General features: G+C 42.1%; 1 protein-coding gene across 3 annotated transcripts in view; it reads left to right on the plus strand.

The window, feature by feature from the left end:
• The window catches only part of LOC103394286 (TBC1 domain family member 20), a 34,083-nt gene that overhangs the window by 20,070 nt on the left and 4,969 nt on the right, over positions 1-9,044 (plus strand). Inside the window, exon 11 of one of the 3 annotated variants that reach the window (XR_003052701.1) lies at positions 2,192-2,210. The exons of the other annotated variants lie outside the window; for them this stretch is intronic. The gene's annotated coding sequence lies outside the window, so the exon portion shown is untranslated. Of the gene's footprint in view, positions 1-2,191; positions 2,211-9,044 lie in introns of those variants that run through there. 3 annotated transcript variants of the gene reach the window in all.

The raw sequence follows: 9,044 nt of genomic DNA on the forward strand, positions 1-9,044 counted from the left end.
AAATTGCTGAGAAGCCAGATTTTTTTTGGTGTTGTTGCCTGATGGGAAGGTGAGAATGAGGGAAGGAGAGAGTGAAGGAGAGCTGGACAGAAGAAAAAAGGTGTGAGCTTATCTCAGTGGCCAGGCATCAGCGAGGTCACCGCAGACTGACTCAGGATGGAGGATGTACAGAGGAAGGAGGCTTAGTCACCTGGCAGAGTGACTCAGAGGAGGAGAAAATGAAAGGGTGGTGGGAGGGGGGAAAAAATCAAGTGGATGAAAAAAAAAAAATTCAGGACAAAGTTACGTAAACATGGCAATGAAAAAGGCTTGGAAACTGGATCAGCGAGAAATGGAAGTAAATCACAGCCTGAACTGACAGATTAGATTTAAAACAACGTGAAGTTAAGGCCTGTTTGCCCTTGTAGGAGGAGAGATAACGTACCAGTGAGGAGAAGGAAATCAGTTTGGAAAATATGTTGCATTCTAAACCAGAAATGATGAAGTCAAGAAATAAATAAGTCGACAGTCTGTGTTTAGCCCTTGGCTTGGACTGGAAGGAAAGATGAAGATCAGACAGAAAGAAAACAATTACACATCTTCTCCTTTGTCAACAGGTGGATACAAATCAGAAAAAAAAAACAAACAAAAATACCAAATGACTCCAGCTCTGATGTGCCTAGAAAGCTTTTCTACTTCTTTCTTAGAAAAGTGGTGAATAATAGGAGAAAGGCAGAGTCAATTTTGCTCGTTTCCAAATTACTACACAAAGACTCTGTCAGTTTTTGTGGCTCGTCACATGTTGCAAAGATGACAAATCCACACAGAGGCAGGCTGTCAGAGCGCAGCGTTCCTCTCTGTTTCATGTGTCACTGGTGAAAGTGTTGTTTCAGCTGTTTCTGCAGAAGACTTCTCTGTAATTGGTGGATGTTGGTGACCGTCACTTCTCTGGGGGGGAGGGAATCTTTCTTCTCCGACTCTGAGGAAGGAACACAACTCTGTTCACTGATTACACAGTAGAAATGGGGAATACATTCTTACCATTAAGAAGCCTGTAGTTGTGTTAGAGGTGTCTGTCGTCTCACGTCTGGGGAAACAGGCCGACACATGAGCAGTTTATTATCTTTTCAAGCATGCTTTCATTTGGAGTTTGTCTTCACACCAATTTACATGGGAACATTCTGTGATGATGTTCACGTTATCAGAGGTAAATTTACACCCGTGGTCCCAGGGCCCAAAGGCTGGGTTTTACTGGCAGGATAAAGTGGAAGACGTAAAGAAAAAAACATGTTTTTAGCCTTACTGTAGATAATCAGAGAATTTAAGAAACAAAACTAGTAGAAGGAAAAAAAGAAGGGCAAATCTTCTATTGTACTGTATCGATTCTCTCAAAGAAAATTACAGTTAAAATCCACTCCAAATCCACTCTCTCATCTCCAGATATTAGCATTTCGCCTGTCTCTAGGAAAACACTGTAAACAACATCCACTCCACTTCACTCTCATCCCACAAAAAAGGGAATAATTTAAAAAAATCTAATTATTCTGAAGCCCACCCATTATGTCTAGTAAGGGACAAAATTGTTTTAAAAAGACCAAAACCAACAAAAAAGCCTCTGACAGCTTCACATGGGGGATACCTGAGTAAACAAATGTTGATCTAGAAAGCGCTGATCCAGCCTTTCCCAGGTTCCCTGGATGCAGACGCTCTCCTCCTCTCTTCATCTGTTCATTAAGGTCAACCTGATTTTTTTTTTTTTTTTTTTTTTAGCCATGTGGGTAGAGGCTCTGAGAAAGAGGAGGGGGGGAGGAAGAACAGAGCGAGAGATGTAAGAGGATTTGGGGCTAATTAGGGGAGTAGGAAGCGAGAGGAGAAACAGAGGAGAGAGTGAGATATGTAGAAAGTAAACAGGGAAAAAGGCAGATGAGGGGGGAAACGGGGAAAAGCGATGGAGAGCGGAAAAGGCCGAGTGGGCAGGTGAATCTGCTCAGTTAGCTCCCTGGTGTTTAATATCACTCTCCCACTCCTCTCTCACCCCTTCTCCCACCTCCCATCCATTATTTCTCTGCTCTTTTTAATGTCCCCTCTCTCCCCCCTTCGTCCTCCTCTCTCTTTTCCTTCGATCCCTCTTTTCCTCTCTCTTCCCCTCAGTCGACTGATTCTCTCTGTTTCACACCTCTGCTATCAGAGGGGACCGGCTTTTTTGATGCAGGTGTGTGTGTGTGTGTGTGTTTTAATCTGTGTGTGTGTGTGTCCTAAGGATTAGTCATGCTCCTCTGCCTCTGCAGCACTGCCTACTTCCTGCCACATGCACAAAAGTTGGCGCCGGGATAACACAATTTTCCTGGCGTTGTGCTGATCTGCCAGTGTACTTAGCCACTGCCCAGGTCGTTTTTCATTCAGATTGACCAGGTGCATAAAAAAGGAAGTAGTTTCTTACCCTCCGTGGCCATTCCCATGATTCACTGCCAACACGTTGCCCAAATGTTGGCTCTTTAGGATATTTCAAGTGCTCACAGACCTGCCTGTGAAGTCCCCAGTCACCTATTAGTCAATGTTCTGACTTTTCCTTGATAACTGATCATGTTGACACTGGCACAGACAATTATTTACAATGACTTAAATCACTTTGAAGCAGGTACACTTCATCAGTTAACCACACTCTCACTTTCCTCCTCTATACACACTATTTTAAATTTCAAAATTAAAATACTCCCAAGTTCAACATTCCATATTTCTTTATGCTCAATATTTATATATTTCTATTTCTGCCTGTGCAACATTTCTCTGCGTGCCAAGGAACACAACCTGCTCCCAAAATGTTCACCAAATCAAAATGACGTCTCACGAATTGAAAAATACCTTTTATACAATGGCTTTTGCAACAAAACAAAAAGGTAACATGTTATAAAAAAAAAAAAAATCCCCAAAATGGCTGAAAACATGTTTGTGAATCTGAATGAGTCTGATTCCTCCTTGGCACAGTGTCCATCCAGCTGAAGCTGGTCAAGTCTGACCGTTCTAATCTGGCCAAACACGTCCTGCTACAGGGCTGAGGCAGCTGTTGTCCTGGGTACGGATGTTTCTAAATAATGATTATTATTATTTATATTTTATTTTTATATAACATATGGCCTTGAATCTTGGTGAAAAACAATGTATTTTAAATCATTTCTTTTACAGAACAGTGACGTCTATGAATGAACTCAGATCATAGACTTTGAACTGTGAGGCTGAATCAAAGCAGTGAGGCTCATTATATTCCAGCTTCAGTCATTTTGGATCATTTTTAATTTGATTTTTTTCTCTCCATGTTTTTTCTTCTTTTTTTTTTTGTTGAGCGAGGCGTGGTCACAGAGGTACACAAACACAAATGGCCTCATTATCTGATTGTAGCTTTGTTTATCTGTGCCCCCCAGTTTAGCTGGGACTCAGTTTGCTGTAGTTTAGCCCAGTTCTGTTCATCAGCGTGAATCAGTGTTGTTGATGTTGCTAAATTCATCTATTTGTGAAGTGTAGCAGAATCAATTACACGGCTAGATGCTCCCAATTAGACTAGGCTGATCAATGTCAGCCAAGATCACCGCATAATCTCTCTTACTCTATAATACACACGCACACACACACACACATACATTCAGCGTAGATGATTTGATAATTAAATCAGTCTGAATAACCAGAGCTTCACTAATGAACCAATGATCTCAGATGAATCGCAGATACACGAGGGGAAAACGCCTGTGTGTGTACGTCTGTGTGTGTCTGTTCACACACACACACACACTTGCCTGTTTGTGTGAGGGTGGGACAGATTGTTGTTAAGATTTTAATCAGTGAATTACACCTGATCTTACTTCTCCAACTCCCACAGCTGTGGTTTGGAGGCCGTGTGACACAGGACGGTGTCAGGCTGTGGGATGAGTGAAACAGGAAGTTAGAGACGGATGAAAAGGTTGGGCTGAACGTCGGATGTTAGAGACGGGCGGGAGCCGCAAAGACGCAGAGTTACTGTTACTGTACGAGGTGGCTGGAGTTGTGTCTGACCTGGAGGTTAAAGTGGAGTTTTGGTGGAGCCTGACCTTTGAACTTACGACTTCTATATCCCAGTCAGAAAGACCAGTCATTTCTGACAATTTGAAAAAGGTCAATAGGTCAGTACTGTGTATTCTTTAATTGTTCAAAATAATTTTATACAATCTACAACTTAATGTTCCTGTAGATGGCGTGATAACAGTCCCAATAACAATGTGCATCCGTGTTAGTGCCACCTGTTGGTGACGGATATGTCTAAAAGATCCTAAATAACTATACAGAAATATTTTTTTCTAAATATATATCTTTCATATAGCGTAGAGTGAAGCTCACTCTGCTGTGGGGCTTCGGTTGTGCCCATATTTGTCTGTCGTTTTGAGAGAGTAGAAGAGTTTCTGTAGGTTGTGGCTCAAGAATGAAAGGAACTCTCTTACATTTTGGTGCTGATCCAGATATGGGAAGTGAGCAGCTTTGACGGAGCTCTGCAGTCATTTTGAACATAGAAAAGACTTTCACCAGACAAATCCCAGTGGAGGTGGTGGAGGTGGTGGAGCTGCCTGTTCTACATTCCTCCACTATCATCATTCTGCACGAGTCCCTGAAACTTTGGAGACAAAACAACACAACAGAAGATGTAGGGACACTTTAGGTGTTATTTTTATTCTTTGTTTTTATTACTCCACAAACTGATGCATTTTATCCCCATTTAAAAAAATATTTCAAAACCATTGTGGAGATGGGACAGATTGAGTGATAGATGATATTTACAGTATGTGTGGAAAATATGTCAGAAAGAAATGAAACATTTTCACCAGTGAAGTTGTGACTTTAAATCATTTCTGGATTAATTCTTGATCATTGTTTGGATATTTTTCCTTGGAATGTCAGTCTGGAGTGTGGAGTACGGCCGTACGTTCTCGTTTTGAGTAATTCAGCGGTGACACTTTGATTAAATCAGCAGTAAAGAAGTCGTTCTGCTGCCTTTCTGTGCTTCACATCTACAGGGGGCATTTTAACTGTTTTCTTTAACCCTGCTGTTTTAGTCGAGGGGAGAGAGAAAAAAATCCTGATTAATGACACAATGTGTCACTGTGGCGATTCGATGATTAACGACATAATTCATCACCATGGTAATAAGATGGAAATACAGCCATTAATTCTGCTGATCAAACGACAAAAGGTTGGCGATGGGGTGAGAGAGAGAGGTTTGAGGAAAAAACAGGAGAAAATATATTGTTTAAAAAGATACAAAAAAAAAAACAAGCTACAAGGACTAAAGGAAAAAAAAAGTGAAATAAAAAAATGACAAGGAACCAGAGGAGCGGTGTCCTACAACAGCTTAGGACATCGTTTCTCCACGGATTTCTGACAGGATGTTGCATTGTCAGGTTTTTTAGACAGGAGAAATTAGAATAACGACGAGGTAACTCTTCTCTGGATTCTTCTCTGACACTTGCAAGATGTTCTCTGAGCGTTGACATGGCTCGGTGTGTGTCTGCTGGGGCTTCTGGACAGTGGAAGTGGAAAAACACAAGCTTTGTGACACGTTTTGAAAGACGTACAAGATATTTTCCAGTAGCACTTTTGCTCCAGCGCTGCGTCGGGCTACAGGTGGAGAAGGTAGAAGACCGATTTTTGAAAAGGAAACGCGGCCAAGTGAAGCAGCATGCTGTGTACAACTGAATGATTATAACTTCCTAAAAAAATACTTTTTTCAGTTATACCAAATCATTGTGTGTTTGGTGGTTGGAGCCAGTCCTGCAGTGGCTGGATGAGGGCAGGACAAACTGGACAGCTCCTCATTTATCTCTGTACCATCAGGAGAACATGAAAACTGTGTACAGGAAGAGCATCAGTTCCCATGTTCCCCAGCAGGGGTATTAACCGTTTTGCCACCAAATGTGTTTGTGTGACTGTGTTTGAATAGAAAAGGGTGTGAAATCTCTACAAAACAGCCTTGATGTTTGAATTGTCAGCTAGCTGCTCGCTAACCCTCTGAACGGTGGATGACGGGGAGGGATTCTCATTTTGTGCTGGTTGACTGTGTCGTACGCTCTGATCCAAACGCTTGACCCAGTTCTTCTGTGACCTTAGCTTGACCTCAGTGTACACATTAACATAATCCTGTACGATCCGTGCATTTAAACCCTTTATTGTGTTTGCTTCCATAAAATATTCCCTGACGTGAAGACGATGAAGAAGCAGATTCCATTAGTGGTTGTTACACCTGCACACAGTGAAGGGAGTGACTTGTTCAGGTGTGCTCACCTGCCATGTGATGTACTGGAACAAAAAAAAAACAAAGACGTTTAGCAGTGCACTGTTTTGTTTTTTCTTTCTGCGTTTGTTGCAGGGCGTTTCATTGATTTTGCCTCTTCCAGCAGAATCGTCACAGCTGCACCTGTGCTCTGCTGCAGGAGCTTGATGAAAGTGCCGAGCTTTTTCTCCTCCCTGCAAACGGCCAATTCATTAAGTTTGGCCTCACGGCCGATCAGCATTTTCTTTTTTTTCTTGCCCATCAGTGTGACTTGATTTCCCATTTTAATATTTTTCCCAGTTTTATTTAATCTGCTTTAATTGGCCCTGAAACCTACCATCAACACTCACCAGGGGCTGTAGGCACCGCACAGGAACTGACCTTTGAATCCTGAACCAATAACTGCCTGAACCACAGGGTCACAGTAGAATCCGTCAGTGTTTAGGCTGAATTTCAATCCACCTTGTTTCACTTTATTTTTTCATTTACAACAATAATAAAACTTGAGAACGTTCCTTTATTTTTTCATTTACAACTTAAACTTAAGAACATGTGTTGCTGTAGGTTCATTGAATTTGTTGGGAATGATCTGAGGAGTTGAAGCTCCTCCTGTTGTATTATTAAGGTGTGGAAAATCCTGACGTTGCATTAATTATGAATGAACACAGTGTCTTTTAGACGGTGAGCTCTTCACCATCTCCACACCAGCAGAAACCTGTCACCCCAGCTGGACTACTTTTATACAAATCTGTTGTTTTTTTTTTGTTTTTTTTTAAAGCAAACGTGAATCCAAACCTAAAGTGACTCGACTCTCTCTCTCACAGAGTGTGTGTCTCCACATCCTGTGTGCCTGGTGTTTTGATTGATATAAAGCAGATTGTTTTGCTGTGTGTTGACAGGCGGCTCTGAAGGAGAAGGGACTTCTAGCTTTCATGCTTCTCCCCTCCACAATGTGTGTGTGTGTGTGTGTGTGTGTCTTTGAGAGAAAGTGAGAAGGAAGAAGCAACAGAGTAATCTGATGTGTGACTGAATGTCAGGATGAAGAGTGTGTGTGTGTGAGGGGGTTTTCTTTTTGTTTTTTTCCCCACAGTGTCATCACACCTGTTTCGACTTCACCCAGTTATGTCGTTTAGGTCGAGCCATGGTGTATTTGTTGTTTTCCTTTCCCCTTGAGGACCCCAGTGACTCTCTGGTGTATTTGTTGTTTTCCTTTCCCCTCGAGGACCCCAGTGACTCTCCTCTCCTCACACACGCCTTTTGATCATATAACTGTGTGTGTGTGTGTGTGTTTACTTCTTTGGAGATGATGCAACATGAGTTTTATGGTCCAATAAACCCTCCTTTAGGGCGCTAAAGCTTTAAAAGGCATCTCCGTGATCTAATTAAAAACTGGACACACTGCTGAAAGTGCCATCAGCCCTTTTTCCGTTACACAACAGTAAGTTAATCAAGAGACTCATTTGGTTAATAATCACCGTTTGCCATTGAACACACTTTGAACACAGAGAAGGTCGGAGAAAAGGAATCGCTTTCATTTATTCTTCTTTTGTTCTCCGTTGTTAATAGCCCTCATCTGGTCTTCTGCCCCTCTTCTCGCCTCAGTTTTTCCGCTGTGTTTTTCTCGTCTGCATTCCCTTCCTTCTCATTTCCACCTTTATTTCTCCTTCCTCTCTGCCATGTCCTCTCCACATTATCCCAGCTATTGTTTTTTTTTCTCTTTTTTTATGTTTTTGCAGCGCAACCTCAGGTCTGTTGCTCTCTTATCGCTAAAGGCTCAAAGTGCTGGAGTAGCTGGAGCACAGAAATGTTGCCAAACACCAGAAGAAAGGCTTTGACCGAGGCGTCGCCGCGTTCCTCCATGTGTGTTAGTCACAGACAGAGTAGAGAGGAAGAGAAGGCTACGAGAGGAGAACATATGAATGCATGTGTGTGAAAGTCCCTAGATCCCATCTGTGTGTGTGTGTGTGTGTGTGTGTGTGTGTGTGTGCTGACCCACTTTGTCTGCCATGCAGCAGTGGCAGCAGCTTGTGCAACAGAGCAGGATGTGCATTTTTCAACAGCAACAGTCTCCTGTGCTCTGCACCAGGCACACACACCAGAGTTTGCACATGCATCTGTGTGTGTGTGTGTATATATATATAAATATATATATATATGTGTGTGTGTGTGAGTGTGGGTGCACTCAGCCGGGACGATCAGGACCACATTCAACATCTCTGCACGGGAAACCTGGGATATTGCAAAGAGACACACCAACTAACCTTGAATATGCGTTTCACTTTACATTAGCAGGAAAAACGATCACGCCTCGGTCGCTTCCCGCGCCGCAGTCGCACGGGGAACAAACCGGCTGTAAATATTTCAGGACTTCAGGTTTTATTTCTCTGATTACAAGCCGCAAAAATATGTTGGACAAAAATAACACCGTAAGCAGCCAAGCAGGGTTAATATACAGTATGATGATAAAATAGGAGTAAAAATGAGGCTGGTAATTCCTAAACTGGCTCACTGTGAAATTAGTTAACCTACACAGGGAAATAAAGTGTGGACGGTAAAAAGAAATCACCCGTGACATCATAATTAACCCAAACATCAACCCTGTCCCCTGAAAATTAGAGGCCGAGGCAAGTAATTTATGACCACAGATGATGAGAATACTAAACAAAGTGTGATGAGAGGAACGTCACGGAGCTTCATGACGTTTGTGTTTTTCTTTCTTTTTAAACCATGTGCACAGTTTGCTTTGAATGAGCATTTTTTCATCATTTCATTAAAC

The sequence above is a fragment of the Cynoglossus semilaevis genome, chromosome 18, assembly GCF_000523025.1.
Source record: "Cynoglossus semilaevis isolate Cse_v1.0 chromosome 18, Cse_v1.0, whole genome shotgun sequence".
In the NCBI taxonomy this organism is placed as follows: domain Eukaryota; kingdom Metazoa; phylum Chordata; class Actinopteri; order Pleuronectiformes; family Cynoglossidae; genus Cynoglossus; species Cynoglossus semilaevis.